The 17,121-nt window shown below is 39.9% G+C and overlaps 1 protein-coding gene across 4 annotated transcripts in view; it reads left to right on the top strand.

The window, feature by feature from the left end:
- Ald1 (fructose-bisphosphate aldolase) overlaps window positions 1–17,121 on the top strand; it is a 35,328-nt gene that overhangs the window by 460 nt on the left and 17,747 nt on the right. The window contains exon 1 of one of the 4 annotated variants that reach the window (XM_071592753.1): window positions 931–1,033. The exons of 2 other annotated variants lie outside the window; for them this stretch is intronic. The gene's annotated coding sequence lies outside the window, so the exon portion shown is untranslated. Of the gene's footprint in view, window positions 1–930; window positions 1,034–14,227; window positions 14,539–17,121 lie in introns of those variants that run through there. One more of the 4 variants, XM_071592752.1, reaches the window with a different exon arrangement.

Here is a 17,121-nt window from a genome sequence, read left to right as displayed (position 1 = left end):
GACGACGTAACAGGTGAACATAGATTCGCTTGTTACTATCTTTCATTTTTAATATTAGCATGAGACACGTATGTTACCGATTTCATAGTTTTTTAATGCTTGCATTAAGGGATGGGCACAAATATCGAAGTAAAGGTATAATTTAATCGGTATATACTGTTAATTACACCAGTTTATATACTCTGGTAAGTTGCTTTGTTCGTTATTGTACTATTCTGAGGCATATTATCCAATTTTTTCCCGGCAAGAGTATTGTGTGCGTGCTCTTTCAAGGTGAATCGGTCACAACGCCCGCGCGGCAAAATCAAAACAGGTGGTATTTGTTTGTTATTATCGGGAATCGCACATTAATAATTGTCGAGCCCCTTCTCGCTCATTTAAAAATTGGCAAATCAACACAACATTTTTACGTAGCATTCATGGATGTGCCATCGATTAAATTGATCGTCGTGTTAAAAATTATTTCACGTAATGGTTACTGGAAATACATTCTTACGTTAAAAACTGTCCGTTTCTATATTTATGTTGTTAGAAGGACCTATTTCGAAGTTATTTGGTTCATTATCGCGTACTTTGAGTTGTGTCGCCGTTTAACCATCAAGTTATCGTATTATTCTTCCTGGATAAAGTTCCATGCCCTACATGGACCCAATCCGTACCCAAGGCACGGTAGCCTCTGAAATCGTTTACTGAGTTTAAATGTGCACTCGGTCAGAGGGTTGAGGTCCTGTGAAGGTGACCCTTGAAGGTGAACCCTTAAGGACGCGCGACCATTCATTGTGGTCTTTCGGCAGAAGAAAAGCTTTAGAAGTCTAACGGTCCAAGGTTTGGTGTGTGAAGTATTTTTGGTGTTGGAAAAAAGGAATGCTTTGGGGATGGGGAAAGCGTCACGTCCCCTTCGAGGACGTGTACAAGGTTCATGGAGGGGATGGGGCGGGTGGTGGGAAGTAGCGGAGGTCTGGAAAGTGGATGGTTGAGTCGCTCTAGTCCTCTCGCGCCTTCGTCGACGCCGGTTGTGCTCAGCTGCTGCTAGGTGAGTGGGCATTGAATTCTTTATTGCAGGATTATTGAGCGTATTTAATTAATTTAGCGCAGTTAATGCACTTATATTTTTCATTTATTTTAGTGTTCAATTAATGTATTCATCGAATCATGTCATGATTTTTGACCTTTAATTGACCTTATACTTTGTGTGGATCGTTGGTGATTTTTAACTGCCACTTTTGCTCCGTCTTGCTTCTTAATGGAATAAGTATTGCTTATGGTACGTAATCAGGACATTCAATTAGTTTACGTGATACCGCTTTCAAGATGTTTCAGGACTTGAAATGTTTGCGTGAAATTTTAGCTTAATCGTGGAAAGTTTTCTATTGGTTCCCTCGAAATATTTTCTTGATCGTAGGAAATATTTAAAAAAAATATAAATAATACTTAATAGTATGGATTATTTTCATTGAGGCCAGTGGACAACTTGATGAACAACAATTGGGTGACAATTAGCAATGACAAATGGGTATCGGTAGACAATATAATATACATGTATTTGGACCACAGTGAGTTAAGAAGTGGGGATTTTACTAATCTGATTGGACAAATATCTTTCAAAATTTCTGCTAAGAGTTTGGAAAAAAGGCCGCAAATCTAAAATAAATGTCTTTAGCCCTCTTTTGTTAATTTTTATGTTCAAAGTTAATGGTTAAATGGTTAAACCTCTATTCCTCTCAGAGTTAATCGTGCTTTCCTAAGTTGCGTTTAGCTTATTTTGTGAAGGACTCAGCATTTTTCGATTTTTATTGCAGTGCACAGACTGTTGACTACGCGCTATCTTTTTTAAATCATTTTGTTTTAAAACAATTTTCTTTCTTAATATTTATGTTAATTTTCTTTTTCCCGCTATAGGCACAGGAATGGCAAAGATTGTCCTGAAAGAATTAATTTTGTGTTGTCTATGGCCAAGTGCTCTCAAGTCAAATCTTGGAAAAATAAATATGCAACCAAAGCTAGAGCCAATATTATTTTTCTATAATCCTATTTCCGTTAGTAAATGCATTCGAAGAGTTATGAGAGATTATTTACCAAAATCTGCTAGCAGTTTTGTGACACTCGTTGTTCATTGGAGAATGTTAATACATATTTTGAAGGGATCTAATGCAGATCAAGCAAATTCTTTGTAAATCGTGACCAGATTTTGTTTATTATATTTGTTATTTAATTTTTTAGTTTAACCAGTTATTTCGCCACAATCCCAATAGCTATTCGGAACCCGATGAGGTAACGGAAACATGTAATCACTTCACACAAGGATCCTCATAGAAGAGATTTCAAACAATAGTGATCAAATAGGTGGAGATATGTGATGGGTCTACTTGAGCAGTGCTGCTTCTACCTTCTGAAACAGGATTTACATTAATGTTAAACGGAATGCGTAATGCGGCGAGTTCGATTGAATACCATGGGTGAATAGTTTTCACAGGTTATCTTATCTGTCCGATTGAACTCATGAGTAGCGGACAATGGGCAAATATTTAGCAACCTCACTGTGGTATAAAGTTGATGAATTGTCCGGGGTGTTGTCATTGAAACGTTGATTGTTTTGAGGGCAGTGTTGACTGATAGGCTGTAAGAGTAGCTTTCTTTATCGTAGATAGCAAGTGACTGCTTTCCACCCCTTTCATTATCTACGCTGCGGGTCATTTCACCGTGGAGGAGCTAAACGTTTCTATAGAAAAAATCATGTAATAAGTTTCGTTTGGAGTCTTGTTCAAGGCGCGAGAGCGGTTCTAATTTGTTCCATTTTTCAAAGTTAATTATATCTAATTATGTACTGGCGCGTCCACACTAAATTCGTTCGACGCTGTATAGGTGCTGTTTTTTGAGGATTGATTGAGTAGGTGGGGTAACTTTCAATGGATACCTCTTCCTAACCGGATGGTTTAACTACTTAATGTTCAAAGGAGGCTAATGGTCGATCATATGTGTATACTGGCCTTTAGCTTAAATGTTTTTGGCGGTATCATGAAATCCTTGGGACCGGTGAACTTGATGCCCTTGCCGTCTGGTCCCCACCCGAAACACCCGAAATGTCTCGAAAGCACTTCCTACTCCAGGTTCTTACCGTTCAGAAATATGCACATCGGTTTTCCTTCGGATTAACAACGTGGATTTAAAATATTTCGCGGCGCTTGACTGGCTGTGTGTGGCACTCCTCTTAGCCTTGACGAAATAATCCCGTGAGAGAAAGCGAAGGTGATGTCTACGTAAAGTAAGTGCTTTGCACACGGAGGTGTAGTTCATGTTTCGCTCGAGTTCCCTTGATGTAATCCCTTGTTTTCGTTGCACACTTGGATATCGAATCGTAAGTTTGACTTCAGACTTCAATTTGAGTCATTGTTTATTTTATGAGGGTATTTGACTTGGGTGTTGGCATTTGCATTCGTGGCGAAAGAAATATCCGGTAAATATTAGGTAGGAATTCTGTAGATTCAGTGGTTATGACTGCGACCCTTTTTGTGAGTCTCTTTTGTGGTCAATATTATTTTATATTGCAAAAAATGCCCCAATGGGCTCTTCGTTAAACTGGAAAAATCGATTTGCCTGAAGAGACATGCAGAAATGTTTACGTTGATCCTAGTTTTGCAAAATCAATGGCGCCTACATTTGTAGATCGAAAGGCTTAAACTCATAAATTCTGAATGATTTAACTGTGTTTTTGAATCTTTTTTCTTCACATGTTTTAACGTTAATAATGCTATTCGTTTGGCAATAAAAGAAACAGAATTTTTTGCTTCGAACCTGGGGCATTTAACGCAATCAGACTTTGAATGCAATGCAATTAGATTTTCCCCGGAGTTGCAAACTGACAAGTGAATCCTCATGCTTTCATATTCTATCATTTAGACCTGAATTGTTTATTCTATCAGATCCGTTCTACATTGTCAATTTTGAATTTCGTAGAAATTCTGGAGAATCTGGAGGCGCCACTTATTCTCCCTTCAAAAAGTTTCACCCCCTGCTTCCCTTGAAAGACACTCCTGAAACGACTACAGGTTGTCTTTACCAATGGATTTATTTAACAGCTCAGAAGTTATGGCCGCATTTGGCAGTATGAGAAAACTGTCCTTCAATATGTTGCCCTATGGCCTCATACCCTAACCTTTAGACCAGCGGAGTGGCTGCTTTAAGGAGTCTGGAATGTTTTCTTCCACCACTGCTTTCGAAAACAGCCAGTGTTCATTCCGAGCAACGGCGTGGTAATATTATCTGCAGTTAGCAGAACTTTTAAACAATTAATCCTTGTGGCGTGCTTTCTTCGGGGGAAAGGTAGCAACATAAATATAATACATATTCAAAACCTGTCACAGTTGTTGACAGAATAAAAGGTGCCCTAATAAAATCTTCAATTGGTTGAAGATAAGTGCGATTTCTTATTTGGTTCAAGAACGAGGAGTGACCTTTCATTGTAGCTCGATAAAATTATAACTAAGTTACAGAATGACTGCCTGTGAGAGAGGCTACGACTGGTAACGGCAGGTCAACAGCCTTATACCACCGAGTCTTCAAAATATGGGGATAAACCACGATCGATCATTTGGTTCTCCCGGGATTTGGTATTGTTTCCTAGTGAATTAACTCAAACTGCACAAAAGGTTGACTTGATGTTGGCGACCTCGGAATACCAGTTACTACAGATCCCACCCGTTGGAACATGTTATCATTATGTAAGGATTTTTAAATGATATATACGCCTTTATGTTGGAAATAATAATGATTAAAAAGATCATTTCAGAATGTTTAACGACATTTTTTTCGGAAGCCATTATTACTGTAGTTGCGGGGTCACTGATAAGGACGTCGAGGAGTAACGGTAGGCCGTCCTTAGTTTAACAGCCAGCCTGCTGCCACATCAGAGCGAAGTTGTGAAGTGTGAAAGTTTCCTGTTCACAACTACTAGTATTGTCTGGAGGATTTTCTAAGAAGGCTTTTACTATTGGAACTTAAATTATCAGTAATGCTTTGGACACCCAACCACACCCGCATAGAAACCCTCTTAAAACTCTGGCCCACTACGCTATTATTATATCATTATGCAATAGCTGTTTACTGTGCATTAGTAAACAGTTAATGCGGACTCTTATTTAAAGCAAAAAAATTGACAATAGTACATTTTAGCTTTTGTTTTACTACAGTAGGTGATTTTTGTATTGTCTTGGAGGTTATAGTTACGGTGTAACATTAGTATCGTTTCCGAATTTCGCGGTGTGTTGTACCACTTATACATTGGTATCATTATTACTGTCATGAAATTTACGCCGTTTTAATTAAATAACAATTTTGCTCAGGAAGATCAGAAGTATTGAATTGATCTTCACCCTCTGTCACGGCGTCATATTATGAATTATTAAAATTATCTCCCGAAAAATTACCGATCTCTAGCAGAGTAGATCGGAGGCTCCAGTTAGGGAGCAGCGACCGGCCCTAAGGCGTCCAAAAGCAGCGACTCGCGAACACTTTTAAAGGCTCACGTTTGAAATGATCGCTGCTCGCTGAAAGGCGCTTGCCGTTTGCGAGCTGGGAGACTTATTGCTTTCCAGTTGAACTTAGCCCTCCTTTCTTATCCCGGATTCTACTGGCGAGAGGTGAGTATGTAGTCAGTGATGGAGTATGATCGGTTCGAGATCTTACGCCAACGACGTACGATTGTACGGGCTGGTGTGAACACCTTAACTCCTGAAAAGTCTGATAGATCTATAACCGTTTAACCTAGTTGTTCCAGGGATGTAACTGCTAGATTTTTGTCGTTCATCTAGTCTGTTCGAATCTTGACGAATAAACAAGAATTGAAGGGAAACTTTCTCCTAGGAAGAGGAGAAAACTGGCGCGTCACGACCTTTAATGAGGCATACGGGAATGTTTATACCAGAAGGTTTTATAACAGTTTATTTAAGCTTGGCGTAATCTTTTTAGTTCTCACTTAAAATTATAGTTTCTCTTATGTTGATGGAATTTTCCCTAAAAATGAATTTGATAATATTCACAACTGCTCAAGAATTTTGGTTTTCGTCATTTTCTTCGCGGCGTTCTATTCTCTGTAGTAGTATTTCATTTTCTCTTTGTTGGATCAGGAATATTCAAATTACTCCCAAGACGTCCATTTGTTTGGATTTCTCCAATGCGCGAGATAAATTATCAACTCGTCACTCAGCTTAATCATTGTAGGATGTTTTTCGCCAAGTTTAGTCCAAGGAAGGCGTAGAGGAACCAGGCGTTTTGATTTGTCTATCCTTTGTTGGGATACTTGGCCTCATTAACTTTCCTAAAGTGTGCTTCTAATGCCTTCTGCGTGATATTGAGAACGAGATTTTGATAGACTCATTTAACCATCACGTGCCGAAAAAATGAATATTATGAAATTGAATGGTCTTGTGTTAAAAATTTCATTCGCAAAGCTATCCCGTTTTTGATATCCGAAAGAGATTGCATGTTGAGGTTTTGTGGGTCCAAACCAGGTGACCCTTCTCCAGTCTGGTCGTGTGCGAAGGTTATGGAATCGGTCGCGGTTGAAGTCTGAGTTAGAATAAATAATTTGCTCTCCCGTCCTAATTCAAGTTAGAGTAATTAATAAGGTTTCAAATGCTTCGAGTCGCGTCCAATGGAAGGTCTTCATTTGCTATTAACAGAACAAAAAAGAATCGCACTCATTAAAAGTTGATATTCTTACCAATACTCCTGGACAATAAATAATTCAAATTCATTGGAAGACGTAGATATCGCAATCAAATTCGAGAGCCCTCGTACTCGTACAAAGGTCTGCATAGGATTGTGAAATTTATCGATTTGTACGAGGCGAGGGTAGTGCCCTCCCCATTCAAGGCGTCTTACCGTTGAAGTTTCTCTTTCTTCGGCTTTAATGAGTGGTATTCTCCTGAAATGGTGCAGGACATTCGGAAAAGTTATGGTCTATCTTTATGTATTATATACTTTGTTTTGTATTAATAACGGCATAATTTTATTTTGCCCAGGGGATTAACTACGAAATTCTTGGGTTTAATATTGTGTAGTATCCATGTCGAATCGATATTAGAGCCCGTGCTCTTGTTCATCGGGCTACTTGACTGTAATATATTTTATGTATGTCCAAAATATGAAGATTTCTTGGGTCCGAGCACTTGTATTAAGCAAATACACATCGGAAAACCTTACTTCTTCCTTTTTTCTAAACATGTAGTTTCAATAAATGTGGTCAATGAAGATCATGTAACTAAGTATGATGGAGCGATTTTATTCATGATTAATTCTGTCCCGACTTTCCTAGATGCCTGGAAAGAAAACCATTGTAACCCGTAAACCTAGCTTACACTGTTTTAAGTAAAATTATGCCCAGGAAGTCTTCCCTTTCGACGAAATGACGTGTTTTCCTTTCGCCCAGAAAACTACGCATAACCTAAAACCGCGAAATTTTTATTTCAACATATTTACACACTTCAGTTGCAGAATCATCAAATCTTAAATTGTTTTTGTGTACCTACTGCTAAATAGTTGAATCTTTCCGGTTACGATTCAGCTGCGCAGTTAATCTGCCAGGTAAGTGCCAAGGCGTGAAAACTTCGTATGCTCAAATACCCTTCCCCCCTCTTCCACCTCACCCAATTCTATATTCATCCAATTGAATTTTCTTCTGGTTTACATTCATGCGCAATCTATTCGCAAGAGATCGAAGGTCATCGCCAAAAATTAAATTTTTAGATTTAACTCTTGGCACAGTTCGCTATACTATTCCGTGTGCACTGTTATTAATTAGTATTAAGGTTTGTGATTACCCCACAAAATAAGAAAGTAAGTGTAGGGTTCGAATCTAATTAAGTTAACATAGATTGGGACTTCGTCTTTCCTGAATAATTGGATTTAACTGTTTTGGTGACAAGGTAACTGAGCTTACAATTAATTTTTATGCTGTTCGTGATCAGAATTGGATTACGACCTATTTCATGGTTGATGCGTGTATTCAAAAAATAAATATTGTGAAGAGATGGCCATGAATTGTAAACTGCGGGTATATGGAGAATAAAGTTCGTGGTGTGGGGTAATTTTCTTTTCCGAGTGGTAGTTCCCTTAACCGAAGAGTTTTAATCCGATTTGGAGGGTTCGAATATTTAGGAATGTTTCAAATTCTCGCGAATGGTTTGCCGAATGGATATTGGATTTGGATATTGTCGGCCCTCATGGTACACCCATTAGCGACGTGTCTCATTATTCGGAGAAATAAGGCTGGCTTCACCTGAGATTTTTTTTGTTTCAATTTTTCATTCCGTGCTCGTTTCGTTATTAAGTAAGATGGACACCTGGAAATAAAATTAAATGGCACCTTTCCGGTCGCTTCAGCGGCCAAATGCTATTTTATATAATTTCCAGCAATATCTTCGCTTTTGATTTGACGGTTGAGTCGGTAAGCAGTATAAGATAAACTTAAAGGTTTTTAGCTTCGGTTTTCTCTAATTAGTATGCATCTAGTCCGCAAGAAAGAGCATGTTCCTTCCAATGGGACTGCCACCTTAGCATCAACTATCTTAGGCTATAATATTTTGATTTAAAATCCATATTTTAATGATTATATTTTATGAACATTTTCTCCCATAAGTTTCTCTTATATACGAGTTTTATCGAACGGATAGGAGATTTCGCGAAGTCATTCGTGGAATACTGTATCTCAATTGTCACCTACTCGACCTGATTTTCATGTATCTCCGATTTCTATAATGAAAATTTTGAAAAAGTATTGAGAATGGATGTTTGGCCATTTCAAGGAAAGCTGTAGCAAGTCCTGCGAAAATAAATTTGGAGTGCTATCATGCATCGATATTTCACTGCTAGAAATTAGCGTCTAAAAATATGCTCAGACTGCAACTGGGCTGGGGGGTTGGATGTGCTGGGAAAAGCATTGCCACTTACATTTGTTTATGAAATATTGAAAGGTATCGCTGTTTGAGGCCTTCTTTGTAGGAGCGGTGTAAATGCAATCAACTGTGAGGAAAAATATGGTTTATCTTCTGAACTGGAATAGGCGGGGATGATGATCCAAGTAGTCCTTATTTCTTTAATTTGAACGTCAAAACCCATATTCGTTATGTGATCACATTTAGTCTGCGTACCAGTGGATTTTCGCAGTATTTATCATAAGTTTTTTCCCCAAGACTCACGTGCGCGATCATTTAGGTCATTAATACATAAATTGTTAATCGGCGAACAGATTCCTATCACTAAATTTGTGTCATATTTTTGACCATAGTGAGTTCTGCATTGCAATTAGTATAATACGTTGACGTTGGAGTTCAGGCTCGTTAAGTATTCAGTCCTTGATCGATAGTTTTTTATAAAACTCCAGACGGCGATACACATATTAAACATTATTGATTTTAATGCGATAGCGTTTTTTCATGCCATCACTTTTCCCCTCAATACATATATTATCTTAATCGACGTGGAGGTCACATTGCCACGCTCCCTCAACTTCATGCATGTTCCAAGAAATCAGGCAATCAACCAATTTCTATCCGTACTATATTAGCTGCAACTTCTCAGTCAGTTGCGGGAAGACGACGGGGTCAAATGTACGAGAATTTATGAGCCATCGTGGTTATCAAACTTCGAGGAAACTGTATGCATTTGGTGAGTTCTGGTTCGATCATGTCTCATGAGGGAAAGAGGACCACGCCAAGCTCGCTCATCAGCCCACGCTTTTTCGCATTTTAGTTAGCCATTATTTTCGTTTGTCGTCAAGGCTGTCTTGTGTTAACTGTGAGTCGTAGGGTTCCTATTTGAACCGAGTTGGGTCGTTCGTATGTGTGTAACCTTGAGAGGGGATCACTGATAGCGTTATTACGCGGGACGAATGTATCCAATTAATACTCCTAGCATAAATGCTCATGTGCCCTGCGCTATGTTTGTCTAACATCCTGTTAACTTTCAAATGGATCATGAGCAAGCAATAGGCGAAAGATGGAGGATAATAACTGCATGATGAGTTACAATGCCTATCCGAAGTCTCATTGGGGGACCAAGTAAGTGTTTAGCTGAGGGTGTTAGGTTAGCGGCCTTCCAGGATGCGTTAGTTTTCTGCGTTCTTCGCCTGTTTAACCACGAATTCACTTTCTCCGGACTCAATACAGGGGGTGTTAAATTTATGAGAAAAATTGTCTACAAGTGAGATGCGGTCCATGAAAGACAGTTCGCCTATTTTTTGGCCATTTATCTCAATCTGTGTGTTTGGCATATATATTTTAGGTTTATTGGCGCATGAACGAAATAAATTAGTAAAATATATTCAATTATGAACATTTTCATTTACGTTAGATGTGTTTAGGAAATTTATATGTTTTGGATTATTTTTTATCTGCCATCATTTCCAATTTTTAATGTAAATCAAGATGTTTTTCCGCAACGTTTGTACTGCACGGTTTTCTTAGAAACTATTCACTTAGAAAATATTTTATGCCAATTCGACAAAATATTTTGAGTCGTCCGATTTCCCCCGGACTCAAAGCGAGTGGTATTTGTGAATTTGCAATTTCGTGGAAAATGAAATATTTGAGACTTGTTTCTCAGGCCTCTTTTCTCTATTTACAGCTTTTCATTCTTGTGAGGTTTTCCTGTTTTCTTATTATAACCCAGAGCGCAGTTTCACTTTTCCATTTGCAAAATATTTTAAATAGAAAATCTGCTAATACTTCTCGTTGGTTTAAGATATTATTTTCACATTTAAAGCTGTGGTGAAGGCACAGATTTAATTATAGTAATATGATTTTGGATGTAAATAATAATAATTAACAAAAATTTTATTCCAAAATTATAATGGGTTATTAGAAATAAGACTTCCGTAAATCACGTAAAAAATAACCAAGCATTTAATCCTCCCGCCTGATGTTATCGCTTTGTAAATTGTTTCCTGAAAATTTGTAGAAATAAATAAGAAGCCACCGAGCAGTGTTTCGAGTGACTGATAACATAATTTAAATCGACGCTCTATACTCATTTGAGTATACATTCTCACACCCTGAAAAAGACCTTTGTCTCAAATCCATTGGCTCACAAAGTGGTTACACATTTTTCTGTTGCATAAATTTCAAAGGTTACCTTATGCACTGCGAATGTCAATTCTTTCGTATCGACCGAGATTATCGTGAACGATGCTGATGCGTTGTAGCAATGCTAATATTTTCCTCTTAGCAAACTACCGTAGCAAAACTGTTCCATTACCCATTAAAAGAGAGTTCGGACGAATATTTTCCTAGCGCGCCGATGCCCAAATTTCTATAAATTTGTTCTTCGTTCGCCCTCGATGTTTTTTCACATTTCAATGCTGTAATTATCGAAGCAAAGAAAAATGGCGTGCGCGTGACACTTTTTGAATGGGGTGGATTTTTTTTATGGAAGGCGGGCTGGGGTATACAGTTTACCCTTCGGTGAAGGATCGTTGAGTGTTTAAGGGGATAATAAAGTATTCCAGGACAGAACGGGACTGATTTAAACTCCGCAAACTCACTCTGGCTTACCACAACCATGACGTCGCCTGAATAATTCCAGTCGAGGCAAAAAGGAGAATCGGATGATTTGCCATATTGGTTTGGACATCGTATCAGTCAAATTTGAACTGTGACGTCTGTGAATATGTTGTTGGAAAATCGGACGTCATCTAATTGCGGAGAGACGCGACTGATGATGCCATTGACATGCTGATGCTTTGACGTCAAATTGCCATGCTGTAAAGTTCGACCTCACTACTATACTTATTTCTAACCTTTTAAATAAAATGTGTACCAGAAGAACGCGACAGTGTCTGTGTCCTTTTCGTTTTCCCTTTTATGCAATTTAATTTGGCCTATACTAATCAGATAACAACCAATAGCGATTTACGTATTTATTCTTTAAAAAATGTTTTACCCTTTGGCGTTGATGAACTTTAATACATCCGTATAGGAGTGTGAGATAAGGCTGTGGTGCTACATAAAAAAGTTTTTTCCCGAGTGGGGACTTGTCATTTTCAAGGTTAGAACTTGAGAATAACTCGAAACTTGTATTTTATTTGGGTGTCGCGTTCAATAATATAGTTATATTTTTCCTGTATTTAAAATTTTCCTATTTTTCCTAGCCGACGTGACCTTTCTCTGGCTCTGCCGTGAGGAAATGGGTTACGATAACATCTCCGTCGTGCCTTTTTAAAGTTGGTAACTAGGGGGCTTACGTAACGGCCATTCCGGGTCGCGTTTATTATGCTTCCCCGGTTATCGAAAGCAATGACGTTAGGTCTGGTGACTGAGCGATAATCTAGCTTTCGACCTTTGCCACCAAATCCCAACGCCGAGACGCTCTCCCCTGCCCTCTCGGCCTGCACCAAAGGCGATGGGCATTGCTTCGACGTCGTGCCGGTCACAGACGCAACAGGGGTAGGATCCCTGTTTCCCCTCTCCCCCCAGGGTGCTAGGTGGAGGGAGGGAGACCCAGCGCCGCCGAGCACCGAAAGAAGCGTTTTTTTTGTCATTGCCGCGATTTTTTTAAGAGCATGCGGTACGAGGGTGGAGAAGAGGCATTTAGGTGGAGAAGGGACGGTGTGGGGAGGGGGTGTGGCGACCGTAGCCACCGGCGGATGGGTGGGACGGCGCTCCGTGTCGTCCCAATTAAGCTCGTCGCGAATTGGGTAGGACCGGGCAGAATATTCGATACTGTTTATAAACGCAGTCCTCCGCGTCTCCCTATCTTCCACCCTCCCGCCGCCCACTCTCTGTCTCTCTCTCTCCCTCTTTCCATCTCCTTCTCGCTCGCACCCCCTCCCACTCCCGACTCTCCCCTTTCGCTCCGTCCCTTGCCTGCATTGTGATGAAATCAATTGTATGCGTAAATTCTCTGCGGGGATAGTTTCTCCGTTCGAAGTCACTTTCCACAGGACAGTCTCACACTTTGAAGTAGCATTCCACCTGGAATAATCTGTAATGATTTTCCTTCGCCGATGATTAAGCTCGGAAGGTGATTGGGCTAAATTTTTGTCGATGATGCAATGTTCCTTGCATTTAGTATAATTTTCGAAACATTTGTGCAAATATTTTATGTAAGAATCGTCGTTTCCACCATTATCTCCGTACCCAAAACTTCAAAAATGAAAATGTAATTATTACCATATTGGTAGTCTGTAAACTTGTGCTCTTTTTGAAGAGAATGGGAGCGCCTACTTAGCACGGCAAGCACTAGGAATTTTTCAATAATGAACAAAATGTTCGCATTGTTATTTCGTCATTCTTATAAAAACGTATGCTTTCCATGAAACTGGCAGTTAATGGATGTACTCTTGGTTCCTGAAAAGTTTTCTTATTTGTTTTCTGCGTTCTGCATTCTGATCTTCCTTGAGCGATATCATTTTCGCTCGTAAAATCCTGACATTTTTGTATCTAAGAAAGCATGCATGGACATAAATGGTTTTTGTTCTAGTCGCGGATAATATTTTCCATCTTGAATTTGCACTTGCAATAAATATGACAGCTATGTACGCTAATGCCGTCGACTGTAACGCAGTCGTGTGTGTGTGTGTGTTTAGGCTGCCACAATTTGAAAAGAGCTCCCCCACCCCTAAAATGGAGAGCCGCCGTTTCTGAGGGCGGGAAGGAGCGCAGAGGAGTTAGTGTGTACCATTTGCTCGTTTGAATTTCACCTCCCGCGGAACTTGCGTGGAAAATAGATGGAGACGTCGTCGGAAGTCGCTCGAGCGAGGTATTTACGGGGCCGAATTTATGCGAGAGCGCATCGGAGAGCCCGCGACTTGATCCCCCGCCCAGGACCATCACCCGGTGACCACCATACCTACGACCACGTCTCCTCCCTTTTCCCCCGCAGGAAGTGGTCCACGCCTAACCGTCTGTGTGTGTACTCGCCTCCTGTAATTATCCTCCGAACCCTTTCCCGACGGATAAATGACCGTTTGTCGTCCGACCTCCCGCCATTCCCACCCCGCGAGCCGGCCTCGGGGACCCCGCCGCCACCGCCGCGCCCCCTTTCCGCGCTTCCTCCCTTGCCCCTCCCTCTCGTTCGCTCCCTCGCTGGGGGACTGCAGTGAGCGGGCGCGCTGCTGCAATGCAGAGTCAGGGTACGGCGCGGATAGGATAGCGGCAGGGGAGGGCCTGGAAGGGGGTGGGGGGAAGGAGGGAGAGGCGGTCCCTGGCGCGAAGGGAATCAGTATACGAGAGGGATCCGGGTCGAGAGGTACCCGAGCCGGACCTCCAAGCAGGCCCTCGTCCTCTTGTGCATTTTACCCTTTAAGAGAGGGCGAGTCGTGTCGGGTCTAATCAGGAGGACATCCCAGAGAGTTTTTTATCTGGGAGAGGTCTTTACAGATTTTCTCTCCCTCCCTCCCTTCGCGTGAAGGGAGGGAGGGAAACTGTTAGTCGTGGCGGGCGAGGACGGAATTTTCTTCTGCTGATTCTGGAGGGAGGAATGCATGAGGGCGGCGTAATGGACGTGGCGGGCGGGCTAGGCGCCGGCGACAGCGATTATGGTTTGGTGAGTCTTTTATTTCACGAGATATATCCCCACGTCCCTGCCCCGATCGAATTGATTCGTCCCGCTTCCGAGAGCAATCCGACCTTCCCATCGTCGCGGAGAAATTTCCCGCAGTGGTTGTATCGGTTTTTCCCTCCGGATCAGTCCGTGCTTGAATGGTACAGGGGTTGACGAAGGATCGCACCCTTTGTCTATTATTTCATTGCCAGTATTGTAATGCGCTTTCCACGTTTTACTCCCTCGGCGGGTAAGGACTTTCCGGGTCTCGAGTCGGGTGTAGGCGGAAGCCCTAGATTCTTCTAAACCCTCCCGGCTCTAAATCAGAGCTTCGGAGTTTCGTAACGTTATTGCCTTAATGCGAGTTTCGAGCAGTCATTTCGCGTGCATTTAGATCTTGAAATTGTTCAAAATTTTGGGTGGCATATTCATTCATCAGCAGCCATATTTATTCCGCCAGTATTTTTTAGCAATATTGTATTAGAGCTCTCCTGTGTCCTTGCGAGTTAATTGGTATTTCCGTTGCATTTGTGCTCAGCGTTGGTTGAAGCAGTGTTTTTAGCACATTTTTAATATAGAATAAAAAGTACCGAGTGGATTAGTATTATCTATTTGCATTAATTGATACAAACATGATGCTGCTTCTGCTATTTACTTCTTCTCAGTTTGGGTATCACTCAGTGGGAAGTCTGCGGGGGTTCTGTCTCTCTACATAGACAATTGATCTTCACTTGTTCTTATTAACTTTGCAAACGAGCTACCAAATGGGCTCGAAATAATTTATGTGCCCCCACCACGTGCTTCTAAATAATTCATGAAAAGATAATGCAGACTTTTCTTCTACTTATTTTATGCTCTATACGTAAGCCTTATATTCAATATTATAAAGGGAAGCCATTCATTCCAATTGTTCGATCGATCAGCCTTCATATGCATTAAAGTTTTCTTACAGTAACTTGAAGGTATCTTTTCTTATGGTATTGAATTTTTTAATACATTTTAAATAAATTCCTCCCTCTGGATTGGATGCCCAATTTGGTCGTGGTTTATCCATAATGGTCCTATATTCTACTGTTAGAATTAACTCCTGATTGGATCCAAAATATGCCAAGAATCACGAGTGAATTCAGAAAACAGAATGGAAAATAACTAAATACGCGTATAATTATCCAAGAGATTGTTAGTTTTTTAACCATGAAATAACAATTCTGGTATGGGCAAGGTTATCAAAAGCAATATTTCTTCTTGGAAATGCTCAGCAACTTCCGAAAAATAAACCAATTAATCGTGTTTTTAATGTTTTATTGTGCTAATTAGACTTAATTGAGTGTAATTTTCGTGAAATCATGTGGAAATTTCACTGTTTGTTAACTTTAAGAAGCATCAATTTTCATCTCACCGAAGGAAATTCATCCCGCCCAGATTGCTAATTCCATACTTGTATCCATAATGGACTTCACCTAAAAAAATAGTGCATCAGAATTGAATTTTCTAAATACAGGGCTAATAGCTTTTCTGACAAGTAAAAGTGCGATGCATTGAAAGTAAGAGGGTATGATTATTTATGGAAGAATTATACCTTTATTATATTAATTTTACGTAAGAGGTATTCAGATGCTCTCATGTTATCGACACACTCGGTAATTATTCCACGTTAGTCAATAATTGAGGTGTGCTCATCCTCAGAGAAGGTAACCATCCGGTAAGGGACCATGTTACAGTACGTTACTTGAGCATACGGTAGGTTCATAGTTCGGTTGGACCTTATGCGTCATAACTAATATTTCCTAGGGAGTGATGTCCTCTTTTTTAAAAATAGATGAGATTTCGTGTTTTTTCGTAAATTTTCCACGAAGTAACGGTTCTACATATTCTTACATAATTTGCATTCGATTAAATGTTGCCTGTTATTTTGTTACGTATAGGTGTCCTGTGTGATTTTTTTCATTCAAATTATTTTCAAACTGAGCTTATGTCGCCGCTATTAAAATTGGGTTTGCGTATTGTTTAATTTTGGAAGTCTTTATCTCGTGAATTACTTTGTTTCCAGACGATGTTTATATTTCCCGCCGGGGAGTTATACAGATAGCAGCTCTGTACTGCCACACCAGTTGACACATTTCCACTCAAATGTACCATGGTAAAAACATCTTACTAGTGAGATTATTCCGAAAGAATTATTCACGTTTCTGCAGAATATGGGATCTTCTTGGTTATATATCTGTATCAAAATTAGTTTTTTTATTTTCATATGAAAGTATCCCAATTAGGCCACCTATTGTTAAAACTTATATTGCCAAATGTCTCGTATGGCGAGCAATAATAAAAAAGTTATTAATCGAAAAAATGTAGTTATGCACTATGAAGCTAGTATTTTTTTACTTCCCGCAGGATTACTTATGGGGAACTAATCTGGTAGTACTAATAAGTTTTGACGTTGGGCTAAACAGATTTGTTGCTTAGTGAAGTTTTGGATTAAGGAGCAGTATTATTAGAGAAACCTTATACTAAAAAACTTTTATTATTATATATCCTTTTGTAAACTTTGATTATACACTTTTGTTTTAATGTAAACCATTTAAATAT

Source organism: Hetaerina americana, unplaced genomic scaffold (genome assembly GCF_022747635.1).
Source record: "Hetaerina americana unplaced genomic scaffold, ioHetAmer1.1.p SCAF_5, whole genome shotgun sequence".
In the NCBI taxonomy this organism is placed as follows: domain Eukaryota; kingdom Metazoa; phylum Arthropoda; class Insecta; order Odonata; family Calopterygidae; genus Hetaerina; species Hetaerina americana.
The sequence above is the reverse complement of the archived record's forward strand: the minus strand, read 5'-3'. Positions and strand labels throughout refer to the sequence as shown.